The 20859-nt window shown below is 43.6% G+C and overlaps 1 protein-coding gene and 1 non-coding gene across 5 annotated transcripts in view; both read left to right on the top strand.

Moving 5' to 3' along the window:
- Positions 1-20859, top strand: part of FHL1 (four and a half LIM domains 1) — a 60821-nt gene that overhangs the window by 15249 nt on the left and 24713 nt on the right. For all 4 annotated transcript variants that reach the window (XM_027092433.1, XM_027092434.1, XM_027092436.1 and 1 more), the window contains exon 2: positions 8144-8217. The gene's annotated coding sequence lies outside the window, so the exon portion shown is untranslated. The remainder of the gene's footprint in view (positions 1-8143; positions 8218-20859) is intronic.
- On the top strand, positions 12509-12581 carry TRNAE-CUC (transfer RNA glutamic acid (anticodon CUC)). Its single transcript has one exon. It is a non-coding gene; the product is annotated as a tRNA-Glu (tRNA).

Below are 20859 nucleotides of genomic sequence, written 5' to 3'. Positions count from 1 at the left end.
ATGCTCATTGTTATACCTGTTACTAGAGAAGGGGAAAGAGGAGACAGAGAGAGCCTCTCCCCTGAGCCACAGTCCATGATGGAGGCTGGGGATTCCAGTTTGGCTGCCAAGGTCACGGGTTACTGTGGGCTGGTGGTGAACCAAGTGGTGGCACAGCCGCTGCATTCCTTGTGCTCACGTTCACGACTGACACCAGGTTCTGTGAGCTGACATGATTGTACAGCACTTCCTGTCCATTGTAGAGGCGGCAGAAGTCACCAGAGCATCCTGTGTTTGCCCCGCAGGTGTAGACAGGCCCGGTCAGTCAGGAGGCCGGGCCCAGTCATGCTCCTCTCAGCCAGGCTGCTGGAAATAGCTCGAAGGCCTGCGGAGGTGCAGTGGCGATGGCAGGCAGGGCGGGTGTGTCACACCGTCCTCTTGCCCCCCGTTGCTCACCCAGTCGCCGCTCGCTGCCCTTCGGCTGCTCTTCATCTCCCTTCCCCTCTATCTCCTGTTCACCCTTGATTCAGTTACTTGTGGATTTTCTGTGAAGGAACAAGGAGGCAGGACCTCAGCACCAAAAAGTCAGGGCCCCTTAGCTGAAGCCGTCCAGCCCAGACTTCGCCCACTGCCGGGCTGTTACAGCTGCGTGGGCCTGTTGGGTGTCACATGGAACTTGGGGTACTTGTAAAAGTTTCTGACATATAACTTGAAAGTTGATTTGTGTCACCTTATAGACTTATCGCTCCTTCCACTTTTAAAACCCTATAATTTTCCTTTACATGTGTGTGATTGTCCCTATAGCAGACACTGGCCGCGTGCATCCCGATGTGAAGGATTTATTCTGCGGCTAATTGATTGGAGCAGGGCCGCCCAGTGGCCAGCACGTAAGGAAACAGTTCATAGGGTACCAAAGGCAGCTTCTAGAGTATGAGTCCGAACACTTCCTCAAATGAAAGCAGCAAACGTTTACTGACTGCTTGCTCTATGTGCTAGATGCTGTGGGGGACGTCAAAAGCAAAAAGGATCTCCTCAAGGAAGGAACATCCATTCTAATTGGGATTAGAGGATGTGGTGGGAAGAGTACTGCGCTGAGAGGGAGGAGGAGGGAGTCGGGAGTGTTGAATCCTGGCCCAAGTTCTACCAATAACCATCTGATCCCTGGGCAAAGTACTTCCCCTCAGTACTTACTTTATAAAAAGGGAATCGGACTGGATAATCCCTCAGACCTTCTATAGATTGGTTCACGAACAAATGGGCTCAAAAGGTAAACAACAGTACAAGGCAGTAATAGGATTCCAGAAGACGGTACCTTCTCCTTTGCCAGATGAAGTATGCAGATGATAGTCACTGTTATGTGTAAATGATATATATATTTATACTGTATAACTATACTAGTTATGACTATAGACCAGTATTTCTCAAAGTAGGGTCCTTGGACCAGCAGCATCAGCATTACCTGGGAGCTCGTTAGAAATGCAGATTCAGGGGCCCCACCCCAGACCTACTGAACCAGAAGCACTGGGAATGCAGCTCAACACTTTGTGTTTTAATAATCCCCGCCCCCCCGGAGGTTGTCACGCCCACTGAACTTTGACTGTGGGCTCTAGGAATTCGGGGCGGCGGTTCTCAAACGTGGCTGCCCATTACATTCCTCTGGGGGAACACGGGGGGCACCGAGACGTTACTAGTTGCTCTGGCTCCCCAGGGGCAGCCAACTTGAGGATCACTGGTGTAGGGACGGTGGCGTGCACCCGAGCGCCTGTTACTCGGTAGGGGTGACAGAGCTCAGAGGCACGGAGTCAGCCAGAACCAGAGCTGAGTGTGGGAGAAGGGGAAAAGTGGGTTCGAGTATGACTGGAAGGCCTTGAATTTCATGCTAGAAATTTGGCCTTCAGATTACAATGGAGGAAAGTTGGGGGGAAAGGGAGTGAGCCGTTCAAGGTGGTACATTCGAAAGGTGATTCTGGCGGTTCTACGAAGACGGGAGTGCGTCCATGGTCGGGAAGTCTGGTGAAGTAGTCTAGGTGTGAAGTAATCATGAACCAAATTGCGAATGTAGAAATGTGATTAGAAGGAAGAAAAAGTAGGAAAGCTCTCTTGCAGGACAGATGGCTAGGATTTGGTGATAGCTGTGGGGTGAAGGCAGGGTTAGAATGAGGCTTTGGCTCAGGAGTTCCTCTCTTCTGGGACAGCCAGTGCTCTCCAGATGCAGCGATCAGAATGGTCACGTTTTACGCATCTGTACTTATCCTCTGTCCCTCATTGCTTTGATTTTGGAGTTCTAATTTGGGGGGTGTGTATTCCCCAGTGACTTATAGAAAGACACAAATTATAGTCGTCCACAAAGCTACTCATGGTCAGGGGGGGGGGGGGGGGGGGTGGGGATCCTGTTTCTCTTGATGAAAGAATGCTTGGAGTTGTGGGAAAGTTGTAAACTTGGCAATGACTAATTCAAGCCTATCAGTCAATTAAGTGAATTTTTATTTTATCATTTGTTTTATTTGGGAACCGTTGTAATAGTCACTGAAAGAACATCAATCTCCATATTTTTAAAACAAAACGAAAATACCATTGAACATTAGGGCAAAGGGCAAGAATTTCGAGGTTTTACCTTTTGACTTTAGCAAATGTTTGCTGCTCCATTTTTCTTGCTGGATTTCACCATTTAATTTGCTTTTGGTTTGGGGCTTTTGGGGTTTTTTTTTTTGCATTGTTCCTACTTGTTCCTCATGCCTGATCATTTTAGTTCCCTTTATTCTGTCATTGATGGCTTTTTTATTCCTAAGTATTCTTAGTGTTTTAGTTTTTTGTTTGTTTTTCTCCTTTTCTTTAGTCTTATAAAGCTCATTAGCCAGCAGTTATGTAAAGACATACGCAGAAAACACGTACAGTCTGGGTTTTTTTTAACCTTTTGACCCCTTCACCCATTTCCCCACCCCCTGCCTCTGGCAACTGCCAACCTGTTCTCTGTACCGATGAGCTTGTTTTTTGTTTTTAAATTTTTAGATGCTGTGTATAAGAGAGATCATGCAGTATTCGTCTTTCTCTGACTAATTTCCCTTAACATAATGCCCCGAGGTCCATCCATGTTGTTGCAAATGGCAAGATTTCCTTCTTTTTATGTCTGAGTAGCATTCCATTGCGTAAACATGTACTGCATCTTCTTTATCCATTCATCCATTGATAGGAACGTGGGTTGTTCCATATCATGGCTATCGTAAGTAGTGCTGCAGTGAACATGGGGATGCAGATATCTCTTTGAGTTAGTTTCTTTGGATAAATACCCAGAAACAGAATTGCTGGATTATATGGTAGTTCTATTTTTTAATTTTCAGAGGAACCTCCATACTGTTCTCCATAGTGACTGCACCAATTAACATTCCCACCAACAGTGTAAGAGGGTTCCTTTTTCTCTACATCCTTGCCAACACTTGTTATTTGTGGTGTTTTGATAATAGCCATTCTGACAGGTGTGAGGTGGTATCTCATTGTGGTTTTGATTTGCATTTCCCTGATGATTAGTGATGTTGAGCATCTTCTCATGTACCTGCTGGCCATGTGTTTGTTCTTTGCGAAAATGTCTATTCAGCTCCACTGCCCATTTCTTAAATTGGATTGTTTATTTTGCCATTGAGTTGTATGAGGTCTTTGTATATTTTGGATACTAGTTCCTGATCAGATACATGATTTGCAAATATTTTTCTCCCATTCCGTAGGTTGCCTTTTCATTTTGTTGATCATTTCCTTTGCTGTGCAGAAGCTTTTTCATTTGATGTGGTCCCACTTGATTATTTTTGTGTTTGTAGCAAAAGTATTCTTCATGTTTTAGTGTGCCAGTTAAAAAGGAACGCGTGTATTTTTATTTCTTATCCCCCCTTTGTGACCACAAATTCTTTAAATTTGCATCCAGAAATGGCCCATTGAAATTTCTCCTTAGAGCTTATTGGGGGCCTGGTGGGCACACTGCTTACCTTTCATCCTTTTGTTAGTTTACAGGTTGTGCCGTATCTGGAAGGAGAGACCTTTTATTACTAGTTGCAAACCTGTAACAGCACATTTGATATTTTAAAGCGTTCCATATATTCCAATGCAATATTTTAAAATGGTCACCACTCTAACTTTGGAAAAGTTGTGCACTTTTTAGTTTTCTGAAGGAACTATAAAAATCTAAGGATGAATCTAGAAGGATCACAACTTGAAATGTGTAGTATATCTAGTAGATACCTTTTAAAAAATATAACCTCTCTTTTCCCAGACTGAGTAAAGATAAAACCTTTCTCTTTGCAAATTTTGAAGAATATTATATCATATAAAATAATAGATGTAGAAACTTGTGTGGAATAAATGGTCTTCCAGACATAGTATAGAGTATATTATACTCAGTCTAAGGACACAAAATTAGACTTCATTATATTTCTATAACATAATATCCTCTTGGATTTTGTTTATTAAGTTAATGTGCTGGTAAAGACTCGATGATATTGCAGATCCTGATTATGTTGAAATTATTAAAATGAGGCATCTTTTATCTGAACCATTTATTTATACCAATTAATTATTTTGCTGAATAAGAGCCACTTTATCAGTTCCTCTGCTAAAGGAAAGAAGTCGGTGGCCATCTCGTTTGTATTTCCTGTTGCATGTTATGGCAACATTTCAAGTGTGTTTCTGGATGGTGCAAATGCCGATGTCTCTAACGACCATAGCAGCGTAAGCATTTGAATCGAAGCAGGATAAATGAGAAGTCTAAGCGGTGCTCAGTACCATCACAACTGTACCTAATTAAGAAGATATTTGGGGTTCACTGCTCTTTGGTTTCTTAGGTAGGAGAGACTATTCTGAAGGACATGATTAAGGAATGGTTACCATGACAATCGCATTCAAAGAGTTAGAGGAGACAGTGAATCTGTGGGGCTCATCCATTTTGATTGATTCAACGGGTCTTTTAGATTCATTCAGACAGCTGTTGTCTCTGGATTTTATTTTCCACGTAATTCACCCAATTGATTGGTGATTTGGGGATCATTTAAGCTTGGCTGTCCATAGTGATAGGACTGACAGTGTCTGTGACCAAAATACCGTTGTTAAACCTGAAGGAGAATGATTGTGTGTGTTAAATGTCACTAGAACACAGCTTCTGGCTTCTGGAATAACATAAATGGTTTGTCTAATTTCACTTATTAATTCTGTCAGGGTGGGATAAGATTAACGTGATTTATTTTAAAGCATGACTGACCCCAAAGTGTTTGGGTTTTATTTTGGATTACTTTGCTGTCATCACATTTTACCCAGTGTGTTTGGCTGCTGTTCTGTTTTTACTCTTTGACTTGCGCAATATCATCAACACAATTTGTGTTATGTCTGGTCGGAGCCACAGTTACACACTGCAGATTGAAAAGTGTACACGACTCTACGGCTCTGAGTGCCTTTATCCCCAGCTCAGTGTTAAGCGGGACACAGTAACGTGAACTGGACGTAGAAATGCTGTTAAAATCTTGCTGTACGTTTTCATCTCTCTTTGTGGGCTAGTTCTTGATGGTCAAACTCTGAACTGTGCAACTCAAGACTCCTCTGGCAGGGGCCCAAGTTGGACCCCCATGCGAGAGCTCTGCCTGCTCAGCCTTTGGGCCTTTCTCTCTTCTGCCCTCTAGAGGCCACCAGGGAATATGACATTCAAGGACTTCCTCTGCGAGGGAGAGCCGGCATCTTGGTGCGGTTACTAGATGCCAAGTTCTCTGGCCTCCCCCGGCCCCATTAAAGCCTGAATTTGCAGAGGTAGGGAGCAGACAGAGAGAAGGAAGGGAAGGTACTGGCCGGGTTGGGGTCTCAGGGAGGAAGCTCTTCTGGTTCTTTAGAGAACGGGATTCCTTCGAGTAGAGCCCAGCATGTATCAAATCCATCTCTAGGAAAAATTGGTTCTGGAAGGGTGAGTAAAATGGACTAGTATAATAAGGCTGGAGTGTGATGGATTCAGGTTCAAAGTTTAAGTCGGGTTCGATCTAAGTAGGGGTATATTTGGGGCCAGGTATCTGAGGCAGCATATGAAATGGTTATCCAATTTTGATAACCTTTTCACTCTGCGCCTGCTGGAATAGTAGTGTTAATTATATATCTGATATTCGGTGAGTACCTTGTATGCGTGAGGCCTTGTTAAGTGCTTTATATGCACTGCCCTGTTGCCACCTTACAGCCTCTCTGTGAGGTCAGCTAACATGAGGTTCGCAGAGGTTGTACAGTTAATATGAGGCGGGGCCAGTATGTGAACCCAGGCAGCCTGACTCTGGCGCCCTTGCTATGAACAGCTGCGCCATGCTGCATTCTCCCCGCAGCTGCATGAAAGGGTGTGGCACCTTCTAGAAACTGAGTTCTGTGTGAGTGGGGTGTGGGTGGTGGGAGAAGAGACTTAGCCAAGGCTTTTGTGTGTACATACCGTGCTGAGTCCCGGGAGATAGAAGAGAAAGCAGGGATTTCTGTCCCTGTCACCAAGAAACTTAAAGTCCTGTAAGACAAATGAGGTATAATATAAAACCAATGCTGCATTATTCATATGATAGAATAAGAAAATATTATCTCTACTTAAGTATAGGTGGGAAGGGGACTAGAAGGTATTCTGTTGGAGTCAGTCACTTTCAAGCATTTGCTTTTGAAAGTTAGCTCTTTGTCGCTGGCACAAATTTGCCTTCCTCTGGGCTTTTTTTTTTTTTTTTTTTGCGGTACGCGGGCCTCTCACTGTCGTGGCCTCTCCCGTTGCGGAGCACAGGCTCCGGACGCGCAGGCTCAGCGGCCATGGCTCACGGGCCCAGCCGCTCCGCGGCATGTGGGATCTTCCCAGACCGGGGCACGAACCCGCGTCCCCTGCATTGGCAGGCGGACTCTCAACCACTGCGCCACCAGGGAAGCCCCTTCTGGGCTTTTGATCTGGCGGACAAGACCCCTGTCCCTATAGTCAGCGGACTTGTCCATTTCAAGTTTGGAAGAGTTGTCTTCAACTGTGACAGTTGTCATTAAGGTCTCTAAACAGATGAACCCATTAGCCTATTGAACTAACTGGACCAGGTACTTATTTTCCCATTAACAGTAAAAAAAAGAAAAAATCTCTCACCGTTGCTTGTTCGATGATTGGCCTGGAACCGGTTGGTTGGGGCGCGGGGGGCAGTCATGAGCCTGGTTATAATCCTTGGTTTATGTTTGCCTTATTTCATTGGGTGGATGCTTCTTGAGCGCCTCCTGTGTTCCAGGCACTGTTCTGGGTGTGGGAATAGAGCAGTGAACAGAGGAGACGGGGCTGGGGGGGGCCCTCCTCTCTGGGAGCTGTCTTTTCCTCAGATTTCATTTGCTCGTGTACATTTTACAGTTCATATAAAAGTGCCTTTGGTGTGAGTTTCAGGATTTCACACGTTGGGGATGATGCAGTGATCACACTGCCTTTCTCCTTAGCCCCAGCCAGTCCTTTCTGAATGATGGGGGGTGGCTAAGGTGGTGATGCCAGCGTGCCCGTGGGGAGGCCTCGCGGGTGCGGAGAGGGCAGCGTGTCAGGGTATACCGTCTTTGTGTCGTGATGGGAAAAGCACAGGGCACACCTGTTTCCTAGGCATGCCTACCAGCCTGCGTCCTAATCCGGTTGTTGATTGGAGATAACTTCAGTGGTCGCAAGGCACCTCATCTCCATGGCAACACCTCTAAATATTCCTCTGGTGACTTGTGCTCTACATTCTGTCTGGATCTGAGCCCTCCTGTGGCAAAATATTCTAGAGCTGTTAAAAGAGGGGGGAAAAAAAAGGCTCAACTAATAAATCTATTCTAAACGACTGAGTCATTTGTTTTGATTACCCGGGTGATTGCCAAATGTTAATTTAAAACTGAAATAGGCCATGAGCTCACTCCGCTAACAATGCTGAGTGTTTGAGCTAATACAGCTTGATAATGAGGGGGCCAGATCCACTGCCGGTGCGAATGTTATATGATAAACAGACATTTGGGGAAATATGCAGAACATCTTGGCAGTTTTCCTTTAGCTCTAAGGGTTGTAAATACAAAGCAGAACGTGTTACCGTGAGCCATGTCAAAGGAAGTTGATTTTTGGTTTTGTTTTTTAGGAATTTCTAACTTTTCTTCTGAAAAGGTAACTTGACCTCTTGATTCTCATTGTTTCCTAACTTAGGTACGTCGGAGGTTGTTGTCAGCTGCGTCCCGCCCTCACTGAATACATCCCGTTCTGCACACATCCAGTGTGAGGTAAGTTTTCCGAGTCGCCACACATTCTTAACACTGATCTCCACCTCCTGGTGTGTGGTGTTAGGCTCAACGTTGTACAAAGATCTCTGTCTGTACCGTAGCCTCGAAGGGGTTTGTTTTAATTGAGCTGAGCGACATCACCGCTTACGCTAGATGCTGGGTCTCTGGGGAATGCCTTTTCAAGGGCAGACACATCTCATTTGCTTTTCATTTGGGGGCATGGAACGTGAGTGTGGCAAGCACAGCAGGATGGTCAGAGGCCTGCTTGAGGGTGTAGCTCTGCTCGTGCTGCCGCGTGAACAGTAGGGAGCAGGAAAGCCGCATGGAGCAGACCCTGGGCCGGAGCCCCGCAAGGCTGGGCCGCCCGGCCAGCTGTCAGGACTCTTCCGCCTGGGGTGAGCCGAGCCGTCCTGTGGAGCTGCCACTGCAGAACCTGGTGATTTGGAGTGTTTCCATGGAACCACATTACCGTGGGCCGCCAGATCTTTCTCTCGCTAGGACTGAAGTTCTAAGTGCAGCCGCGTGGGTGTGAGCAGTGGGGTGCGCCAGGCCTTCCATTTAACATGCCCTGGATAGGCATCCTCCGTCCTCTTCCTTTCGCCTCGGCGGCTTCTGGACACTCTGTGACGGTGCCGGCTTGCTCATTTCTCTCTCTTGAGAGATGGGGGACGTTCACCTTTGGATGTGGAAAGGAAGGGAGTCTGCAAGACGGTTCCTCCAGGCACAGTGTAAGGGGCCACGGTCTTTCTGCTTTCCTGGGCCCCAGTCTCCTTGTGTTTATAAGAGAGGTGGTGACATTCGCTGCACCAGACCACTCAGGATTTCCACTTGCATCCATCGAAAGGTTGCTGCGTTTTTGCCTTCCCCTCCACCCTGCCCCATTCCATGCTCAGTCCCACATTCAATGTAGGGCCTTTTATTTCGGTTAGGGTTGATGCTTCCTAGGTGGTGAGAGTTGCCTTTCTTACATCTACTTGATGCAGGATTCTCCAGAGATTTTAAAATATATATGCAAGTATATTATATTAAACCCTAAATACGACTATAAAATATAAACCCTAAAGAGTGAAAAAGTAGGACAGCTTTTTAGAAGTGTTTAATCTGAATTTGATCGATTTCATCCGTTACGATGGTCGCTGGCAGTCGTTCCCAGGGCCTGGGGCTTTAAACTGGCCCTGTGACAAAAGCTGCGGCAGTTTCTCTCAGGTGTCAGCCTCAGTCGGCTCTTCCATCTTCAGATTTAAGCCCTGGCATTACTATCATCCACAGCCTTCACCTAAAAGGGTTGTTTTCAAACTTTTTTTTAAATGATAAAAGCCTGTCTTCAAATAAAAACATGAGGTCTAAAACCCCAGCCGAGAATACCCAACCAGAACTGCCTGGGCTCAAGTAGGAGGCTGCGACCCTTCTCCTCCAAGGAGCCCTAGGGCAGTTGAAAAGCAGTGCCCTGTTTAAGGAGCAGAGGTTTTCACTCTGTGCCCTTTCACAGCTCTTACTTTTATTTTTCCACAGCAAGAGAGACTAGATTGTTGAAGGCCATACACAGATGAGTTCAAAACATCCTCCCGTCAACTGAGTGGGAAATGCTGGCCAGGTGAACCTTGGCCGTTCGCGTGCATTGTATGCCCTTAGTAATTCCACAGCAGTCTGCAGCCTTGACAAACTCTTGTCAGTAAAAAAAACTTTAATAGAAACTATGTGTACAAGACTGTATTCCTAAAATGGAACATTTTAATTTGAAGTCCTTTGAACACATATTTGAAGTGGTTTTGTGATATTAAGAATACCTCAGTGACATCTTTAATTTGACCAAAACTTAGCATCTTTGGGTTTTCTTTTAGAGCCGTGAGTTTCTCAAGTGAGTTAATGAAATAGAATCCATTAAATTCTGTTTCACCGTGACAGAAATCTATGGGATTGATGTAACACAGTTCAACAGTCACGATGCAGTGGTATCTTATGATCTTTCTTCATTTCTTTTATTCATTCATTCGTTCAGCCCTACTGTGGACTAGGCCAGGAACGTAGGAGTGAGCAAAACAAAAAGAATGTGATACATTTTCGTCTGATATTCTTCAAGTATAGGACATCCCTGGATTACTTTCCTTTTGCAGAAGAGGAAACTGAAAATTGATTTTCCTATTTAAATTAAATTGCCCGGTATTGAGTAGACCAGTATGGGTTCAGGCGTACAAAGCAAAGTCCCTGTCTCCAGTCTGCCCCTTGAGCCACCTCCGTGTAAGCATGTGCAAATAATAAAGGATGCCTTAATTCCTGGAGATGCAGCTGTGCCTGGGACCCAAATGTCCCCCAAATGAAAACAGATGTAAACTGTATATTTCACACTCTAGATTTTTAAAGTTTATTTGGAAAAATTGGACAGTTTAGGAGAATGGACTCTGCAGTTTCCACATGAGGATATATATTTTTTAATGGTAATGTGTCCCGTTTTATGTTCAGTACAGCATTTATCACAGGTAAACTTGATAATTCAGGGACTTGAAATTGTCCCATTTGGCTGCCCTTTAGGTATGGAATTACTTGGAACAAAAACTTGAACACAACATAATTCTTAATGCATACTTGAGCTGGGTACTCTACGTATTTGTTTTTGTAGTAGAGACGATATTGTTAATGAGCACTTATTTCACATCTAGGAAATATTTGTATCATTGACATAAGGTCGCTTTCATGATTGATTTGGCAGTTTTTAATATTCACAAAACAAAATTTTTAAAAGCAGTAGTCGTAGTTATTTGATTTGTACCATTGATCTTTTTTTTTTTAAACTTGGTTGACTTTTTTTTCCCCTAACCTCTTTATTGGAGTATAATTGCTTTACAATGTTGTGTGAGTTGCTGCTGTATAACAAAGTGAATCATCCCCATATCCCCTCCCTCTTGCGTCTCCCTCCCACCCTCCCTATCCCACCCCTCTAGGTGGTCACAAAGCACGAGCTGACCTCCCTGTGCTGTGGGGCTGCTTCCCACTAGCTGTCTATTTGACATTTGATAGTGCATGTATGTCAGTGCCATGTACCATCGATCTTGACGTGACCTCTCTTCTTGGTGCACAGATGGGTCACACAGGCTTAAAGAGTTTGGAAACCGTCCATCTGGAGCCAAGGTCTGAAACTGCTGGGCTGGATCTGGCACGCAGAGGGGGTTCCTTTAAGATTTTCAGTGAATTGCCAAGCATTTAGAAATTGAGAGATTTCACATTTTTTTAAAAATGCAGATTTTCATCTTCTCTTGAGATATCGGAAGATCTGACAGCATGGAGCCTGCATTCCTGTTGGGCAACGCTGGGCTGGGGCCAATAGCCGCTGGATCTTTAGATAGAGCATGAACTCTGAAACTTGCCACGGCCGCCAGCGCTGTGTTATCTCCTTGACACTAAGGACAAGGGTCAGGTGCCATTATCTGAATGTCTTACTCATTTGTAAGACCTGCTTGGCTCTTACGTGCATGTGACTTTTCAATCCCAGGGCTGGGTGAAATTGCGACTGCAAAGTTAGAGCCATCCTTCCTTTCAGAACCTCAGCATGTGAATTTTCAGGTGCACGATATGCTGGGTGATGTTCATTTGAAGGGGGTACCTTCAAAGGGTTGAGGGTAGACATCTGAGGGGAGGGATACCTTCTGATGGTGCCTGATTCGGAGCAGGGGCGTCAGCAGAGCTGGGGGGAATCCCGTGGTCTACGTCAGTGCTTTTCAGCCTTTAACGTGTAGATTCCGGTGCAGCAGGTCTGGGGCAGGCCTGAGGTTCTGCAGTTCCAACAAGCAGCTGCTCATACCGTGGCTACTCTGAGGACTCGCCTCTTTGAGTGGCGAAGGGGACTCTACCCTAAAGCAGTCCTAAGAAAGAGCAGTCATGCAGTGGTGGTTCTAAATATCTCTTCCTTGGACCCGAGAAAGAGAAGGAGATCTTAACCAGGCTCTTTGGGGTTGAATCTTCATTAACAAACCTGGATTCACTTCTGGTTGCAGCAGGATAATTTTTTTTAGTTAATTATTTTTAATACAACATAGCCTGTGTAAAAGAGAAGAAGTCCAACTTTTACTTTAAATCTTGTTTTAAATTAAGTGCTTCTGATAAAAAAGCTAGATATGTTAAAGGTCAAGAATCATGAAGTAGGAATTAGAACTTTAAATTGTATAATTATAGGAGAATATATTTATGAGAGACTCCTAGAAACTTATTTAAATAAGACCACAGAAAATAGGATAATAATCAAATCCCTGGAAGTATGATAACCTTGTAACTATAAAATGATATAAGTCAGGGGAATTCCCTGGTGGTCCAGTGGTTAGGACTCCACACTCTCACTGCTGTGGCCCCAGGTTCAATCCCTGGTCGGGGAACTAAGATCCCGTAAGCCACGCGGTGCAGCCAAAAAAAAAAAATGAAAGAGGTCAGAAAGGAAAAGATCAATGGAATCAAATATATAAAAATGTGCCGAGAGAGTAGATCTTAAGTATTCTCACTACACATACACAAAATGGTAACTGTGAGGTAATGGCTGTGTTAACTTGATTGCAGTAATTATTTCACAGTGTGTGCATATGTCAAGCCATCACATTGTATACCTTAAATATGTACAATTGTTGCAATTATACTTCAGTAGAGCTGGGGAAAAAGTACTGAAAAGGAAAACACAGAACAAAAGGAGATGCTCCGTAACTGTTGGCTGAGTGAATTCTCCAGTAGGTAGACGGGTAAAAGACATTCATGTTCTATCACAGAGTAAATGAATGCCTGAAAAAATGTTCAGCCTCACTGGTATGCAAAGATGAGCATATTCAGACAGCAGTGAGGTACATTTTCCATCTGTTAAGTCAACAAACACAAAAGGAAAGCCCAGTGCTAATATGGTTACCTTGGAACCAGTAAACACTTACTCATTGCTGGTAACATTGTAAGTTGGTAAAAAGCTTTTTGAAACATTATTTGGCAGTATATGGCAAAAGTCACAAAGATTGGTACCCCTTGATCCAGTAATCCTATCTGGGGAAGTGTTCGAAGAAACAAGCTGTTCTAAGAAAAGAAAAAAGCTGTGTGTTATGGATATTCCTCACAGTGTTATTTGTAAGGACAAAAAATGAGAATTTAAGCATCCAACGTTAGAGAAGTGGTTCATTTATTCAACAGATAGTTTTGGTTAAGTAACTATGATATCTCTGTGAAGTAGAATTCCATGAATTTGTTCAAAATTAAAATTCTGATGCCTGCAGAGCAGTATGAAAGAATCCGTATAATACAGCCTTACTAAAAAATGCAGGATGCGAAATGGTACATGTGCTCTGATTATTACCTTGTGAAGGGATGTGTACGAACGGACAAGAACTAGAAGGCACCTGGACAAATGTAAGTAGCGCTCTGAGCTTTCGTTCGCGTTGTTGTCCTATTGTTTGTACATTTTGGCGGTTGAGAGTCTTCAGCTTTGACCTCCTTACATCAACGCCACATCACAAACAGTGATGTTTCCACTGATCACACAGGAGGTGCTTGGTAAATAGCTGTGAAACATGATGAGGACTCCTGCTCAGGGCCTAAGCGCTGGGTTCCAGTGGTATTCTTCCTTCTGGATTGCTTTGTTCCACCATCCCGAGCCCCCCTTTTGCCTCCTGCGGTCGGTGGAGAGGCACCTTGGCGTCCCACGTGACAAAGTGTAAATGTCTGTCTCGGAGCTTCTCATTGACGTGCAGCAGGGCTGGGGCCCGGACCTTCGCGTGCCCGGGTTCCACGTTTGCTGCAGTAGAGCCTCGGTGGAGCCGCGAGGCAGGGCAACGCCCGTTTCAGCTTCTGGTTTCCTTCAGCGAAGCAGCAAACCTCCACCTCAGTGTCCTGAGCCTTCTCCCAGCGCCCCCTCCCCTCCGGTTGTGTTCCCCATCTCCCTGCTCTCAGTATACTTTTCTCCTTTAATTAGGTCAGTTACTTCATGTCTGTTTTTCTTTTTTGACATGGTTTCCTCTGGCTGTAGCGCCACATATTTTCCCCATTTGTCATTGCCTCTGCAGCTTCGTGTTGCAATCGTTTTTCAAGTGGAACAGAGAGCACACTGCTGAGGGGGGCAGCTCTTGACTCTTTGCCTGCCCTTTGCCTGCATGAGTGTTCCTGTTTCTTTTGGGCCTAGTTCTGTTTGGTTTTGTAGTCTTCATCGTCAGTTATGTTTGGACTGAAAGATACTTAAGTAAAAATAACGGTAAGTCAGAGAGATGTCTGGCAAAGGTGCGACACATTTGCTAAGGTTGCTGGTTTATTTATCTCCCCTGTCTCTATGGTGACTAAATCCGGGGCTGGGATTTAATGGACTTAATTTTGACCTCTTGTATGTCTCCTGACTTTCCCAGCCTCTGATATAGAAGGAATTCACTTTCACTATAGGAGAGAAATTGCCTCACTTAGAGAAAGGGTCCTAACTGGACTCTGGAAAAGGGGTATCTCCAGAGTCTTCGATTCTTCTGCTGTCTTTGATCCGAGTTCACGTAGCACTTGTAGAGAAAGTGGAGAAGTCTTCTAGATAAATATGCGCACGCGCACACACACGCACGTTACCAGTGGCTCCAGTACGGTTCCCAAATGACCACGTGCTCTGCCACAAAGGGAGAAATGCATTCCTAATTTTACTCACATGGTGTCAGATCATCCGTTCCAAAGGACTAATGGCATATGTTATGGACAACAGCCTTCAGGGGACTCTTTGAGTGGCCCTCACTTGCTTCCAGACACACCACCCGTCAGCCTTCCTGGCCAACCCTGGTCCTCTTCGTGAACGGTGTTTTCAACACCAAGTGCTCTCTGTCAATGGACCATACTCAACCTGCCCCCTTGGATAAGAGTAGCATCAGAATGGGTATGCCTCTTCTGTAGAGCCAGAAACTTTCTTGCTTTAAATAAAATATGTACGCTTGAATTATGTGAGGCCATTGCCTGGTTCTGTGCTAGCCCAGTTCCTGGAGTTTTAATATTCACGTAGTTGGCTGCTGTCAGCAAGCCACCTGAATGAATAGTCTTTCAAGTCCTTTAAAGTGATCTCTGGGTGTTTTGTTAATCCTACTATAAGCAGTCTTTTAAGTTACTTGACTTTTTTTTTTTTTTTTTTACTGTTAAGGAAATTGAGGTTCCCCAGGTCTCACATTGAAGAAAATATAGGTATCAATAATATTTCCCAGGGTCATGTCTTTATTGTTCGTTAATGTGGGTGAACTTTCAGTGAGAACTTTTTATAAGAGAATCTTTTCTAAGAATATTAAATCAATGGGAACATTGATTGGATATTACATTTGTTTTTATTTTTAAAAAGTATCTCCTTTATCCATTACAGGATTCTACGTCTCCATGCATAGAAATGTTCGAACCACGTATCAGAGTTCAAGCGTATTAAACTGTGCCCATGGAAGTCCACAGTAAAGGTTAGGTTTGACTAGGATTCACACGGAAGAAGTCAGGTTTGGACATTGGAATTCAGATCTAGTGTTCTGTCCATACCTAATTGATGTGAAATGAAGACATGGATCTCTGACCTCTAAGGTAGCTGGAGTCAAACCATCTTGAACTTGAGTTGGTTCAAATGATCCTTTAAAACTTTTTCTCCTCTTCCATATGATGCTTTAAGACTCACAAGGACACTCCAGTTTTAGGAAGTTTAATAATGTACCCCAAATCGAGTCAGAGTGCTTTATTTAATGCTAGCGTATACTGTGTTAGTTTACTCATGGATAATTTATCTATCTGCAAGTCCTTTCATCCTCTCTAGGAACAAATTCACATGTGTGAATTTTCTTTAAAACCAAAACAAAGGAGTTAGTAAATGATTAATAAGGATTGTACAAAGACTGAGACAAGAGAAGCAACGTAAGTGCCCTTACATTCTTATTCCTCGATAAAATATTAGGGTTCAGGTCTGTCATCAAGTTCAGTTCCAGTCCAATAGGGACTTGTGAATACTTAATGTTTTTATTAAGATTTTGTAACATCATAAGACTCAATGGATATGGAAGTTGTTTGAAGATTTTCTCCATCATCAACTCTTCTATTAATAGTACAGAGACTTGAGAAGCCAACAACAGATGCTCACTTGTGAAAGAGATCCATACTTGCGAGACGAATGTTGGATACTCATAAAATTCTGGGGTTGAAACCTTGCTCATGTGCCTTATAACTGCGAACTTAGAAAATTTATGAGATTAGGGCCATAACTAAATCATATACATTTTATCATGGTCAGTACGATAAGCATAGCTCAGGTCAGAGCTTTTAGAGAAATCAAAACGTTAAGGCCCAAAGCTGTTAACAGTGCTCGAGGAAGAGCAGCAAGCATGTTTATTCCCATCACTGTCGTTGTCATCATTACCATCGTATCAACCTTGTGTGTTGAAAGCCTAGTGTGGAGAACTGTGCTAATAATAGTTATAATTTATTTCCTCATCTCTTTAATTCTTAATATTTCCGTTTTGTTTAAACAGCTCTAGGGATCGAATCAATTTAAATTTTAAAAGGAGAAAGTATATAAAAATGTACTTGGAATAGTAGCCTCATTCTCCTGTCCTGTCAACCAGATAAGCTTCCCCCTCTGTATAACGTCTCTCACTGAAGGGTCTCCGTTTACCGGATGAACAGTTAGTTTCTGTAACAGTTCTTCACCGAGGTAGGAAAGCAGTGGTCCTTAGGTAGTTTGGTGAGAATTTGTGGCCTTCGCGGGTCTGTGGACACCTCTTAAACCGTGTGATACGTGTGTGTGATATGACCATTTTTATACCTTCTTCAGGGCTATGAATTAATAATTTACTTAAGATATTCCAAGTGTTTCTTTCCCAGAACCAGTGGAGTTTTTTTCTGTGGATTCTGGTGACGGGTTTGTGTACGTGGTTCTCAGCGTACGTGCCTAGGGGATTCATAATCCATAGCGTCTTTTGCTCGCTAAAGTGGTTCAAGTGCTCACTAATTGGAGAGGCTGAGTTCCACCCTTGGCACTGGGCTCACGTGATGGATTTGAACCTGAAAGCAGTACAACGTATTCTGTTATTTGTAGCCTGTCCTTTATGTTCCCAGCTGTGTCCTCTGTATCGTCAGTCCTTGTAGACTTTACATAGGATCTTGACCCGGCTCCTTTGGTCCTCTCCTGTGCGCTCTTTTCTATTACTAGGACAATCTAAGGCGCAAATTGAGTCAAGGATTTGGTTGGGGTTACTGCCCTAAATAGTGCTTTCTTCCCCAGGAAGCTCCTTGGGAGCAAGAATTACTCATGATTTCTCTGGTGTCCTCCAAGTCATTTAGGATTTATGCCAGAGGCATTTACTGGAGATACAGTTAATTAAATGAAAGGCATTTTATAAATTACAAACCACAGCATTACCGTGGTATTACGTAGGACGATCTCAGGATCTTTGTCTGACTTCCTGTTCCTCTGATATCAGTATTCCTGACATGGTTGGAGCATATGCTTGAATAGGACAGTCCCTCCTACCTAATCCCTTATAGCATAGCATCACATTTTTCCAGCACTTGGTTATGAAGTTTTTCAGACAGACAGAAAAGTTGAAGTTATACAGTGAACGCTCCTCGCCCACCACCCCGATCCTATAGGTAAACATTTTGCTAAATTCGCTTTACTACGTACCCCTCCGTCCGTTGGTCCCTCTTCGTTTCTGGGCTGTATTTCAGAGCAGCCTTTACACTTTACCCCTAAACACTGCAGCACGCGTATCACTGTGTGGTTGCGGTTTTGACTTTCTTAGCCCTGCTGTCAGATTTGCTAAGATTCTGACATTTATTTCACCGGTGGCCAGGAAAAGATGGTAAGTTGAATGTGAAATAAGCTCCATTTTCAGACCCGGGAGAGTTTTTGTTTCTAACTCCCAGCAAGTGAGCAAACACTTTGTATCACTGCCCCTTTTCTCCCACTTTACACGGTCACATTATTTGTACTGTGGAAATTTGAAAGGCCAGTCTAGGAAATAAAGTTGAGAGTCTGGTTTATATGAGTAAAAGCGGAGAATTGGGGTTGAGGATAGCGGGGCAGGAAGTTACCCGCGTGATACCGCTTACTTATACAAGGTCTCGAGAGGGTTTAGTGGCTGTTTATATCCCCCAAGGGTGGTAGATTCAATAAACACTAACAGTACAAATAGAGGGTCCTTCTAACCTATTGGTTATATTCCGTGGAAGCCTAGAACTCATAGAAATGTTTCAGAGGTTTCACCAACATTTAAAACTCTAACGTGAATTAGATTTCTTTAGAAGTGTATTGAGCTATTTAGAAAGCACTGATAAAAAACAACAGACAAGACTCAACTGTGTTTTGTAGTAAATTTTAACATACTGGAGAACACTTACTGAATGACTTTAAAATAAGTAAAGGTTATTCATGTCAGCTTAAAATAAAATTTTGAATAACACGTGTCATTCATCAAAGTCAGGATAATATTTCTGTTGTGGGAATAAAGACAAAAGGTCTTCAGTGAGACCATCACACTAAAGCCATGGTGTTAGGGCATCGGCCTGCAAAAGCTGGAGTTACATTTTGGTTTCCAGTTACAGTGAGCACTTATCCATCTGTTATATTTAGATTTTTTTTTCTAGTACCTTTAGGAATCTGGAAACAGACAAGTATATGCTTTCAACTTGAAACCACCATAAAAGGGGAGAGGTAGTGAAGAGGCCGGAGGCTGGCTCCAGTGTCATCCCTCTGATGGGGCTGTGTGAATGGATTAGGGAACCTTTCGAAAGGTCTCCCTCTTGGCCCATAGCTCAAACCGCTCAACACAAGTCTGAAAATGCATGGGTGCAATAGTACGGTTCGTTATGAGATTTTCAGGGCTTCTCTGATTACGCCCGCAAAGCCTTACAATGGCTCTGGCAGATTTCTTTCACTTGGAGGCCACCGTTCTTACTTTGGTCCCTTTGTTCTGGGCGGTACCACATTCTGTGCCTGTATCTAGGCCAGTACCTGCTTGTTTGTAGCTGCAGTTGATTTTTAAAATGTTTGCTTATCTATATTTTATTTTCTCCTAACATTTTATTATGAAGATTTTCAAAGTTGAAATGATGTTGCAGTGAACACCTGTATCCCCAGCATCTGGAGTCGTCTCCCATTAGCATTTTACTCATCAATGCATATGAGTTGGGGATGCATTTCAAAGTAAATGTGGCAGATTGCACCAGTCAAATAAGTTCATATATTTTACACACTTTGAGTCTGGCTTTTCGAACATTATACAAATGTGCCTAAATTGGCATCGAGTCCTGTGAAAGAAGCTGTCAAATAAATGCCCCCTTTTCACTGGGAAACAATTCAGGAGCCTTTCTTAAAAGTCACAGATTTTCTGGGGGACTTCCCTGGCGGTCCGGTGGTTAAGACTCCACGCATTCACTGCAGGGGGCACGAGTTCGATCCTTGGTCAGGGAACTAAGATCCCCGCATGCTGGAGCACGGCCCGAAAAAAAAAAAGTCGCAGAGTTTCTGGAATTCTGGCGGCATGGAGTTGGAAAAGAATACTGGCTTATTTTGAAATCTGAACTTTTTCGTGACTCAGACGTTGCTGACCTCTTGATAGAGAACGGGGATTGTACTTGTAAATTTTGTTTTCATCCTTGAGACAGGAGCCAGATAACTTCCAGTTCTTGTAGAGAGGCAGGATCATCTTTTAAAGTGTTACAAAATACATGGTGTTGGTCACTCCAACAAAACCTGTTATATTTGGAAAACGGGGGAGCAGTTAACTAAGGACTAAATTTGGTCTATGCTGGATCCCATCCCAAACCCTGGTGTCAAGGTGTTAAGTGCAAATTATTAAAAAAAAAAAAAACACTCTTGTTACAATTGGAACCGTGAGACTGTGCTGGAGGTGAGAGATTTTAGTGTGTGGCTTTTACCCCCTTTATGCGGAAAGCACTCCCTCCATCCTTGCAAAGCTGCGTCGTTGTTCCCTTTACTCTCAATCCCCAGAACCTTGTCTAAACACTCTCCCTTGGCCCCGGGGGGGCTGGATGGGTGTATTTCCTTCTGGAAGTCTTCCCTCCCTCACACTCCTGAGTTAGCTGGCGGGAGATCCCTTAAAAGCATTTCCCCCTATAGGGGCTAATCCTGCAGTTTCCACCTCAGTTCCAGCTGCTGTTGCCTTGGTAGAAGCAGATCTCTGTGATGCTGCCAGTCTCTGGACCTTCCAAGAAAATTTAATGTTTAAGAACAGAAAGTTAGGAGAGAGAATCTTTGGGACAGGGACTAGGTGGTGGGGTGTGGGTGAAGAACTGGGCGGTTAGATATATCTTAAATGTGTCAGTAGAACATGAATTTAAAAATTACCTATAGGGAGTTGTAAAACCTTAAGCAGCGCCTTCAGACAGACACGCTACTCTTTAAAACCCGTAAAAAGTCCTTGGCACCATGGAAGGATAATGCCCTTTGGTCTTGGAAGAGACTCTTAGGTTGCAGAGGTTTCAGTTCCTCTACTACCGACCTGCTCTTTGATCTCAGAATGTGACTGACTTGTCCTGTGATGGTTTCTTTCATAAGCACCGATAATAAAACTGATTTACTGTATATAGTATAATAGGGACATTTAAAAGTATATCTAGTTATAGCTCAAGTTTTTGAATGATTAACATTTAGGTATTAACATCACTCCGATTTAATTTTGT

The sequence above is a fragment of the Aethalodelphis obliquidens genome, unplaced genomic scaffold, assembly GCF_003676395.1.
Source record: "Aethalodelphis obliquidens isolate GAN/ISIS:26980383/991018 unplaced genomic scaffold, ASM367639v1 scaffold78, whole genome shotgun sequence".
In the NCBI taxonomy this organism is placed as follows: domain Eukaryota; kingdom Metazoa; phylum Chordata; class Mammalia; order Artiodactyla; family Delphinidae; genus Aethalodelphis; species Aethalodelphis obliquidens.
This window is presented reverse-complemented; position numbering and strand designations above follow the sequence as displayed.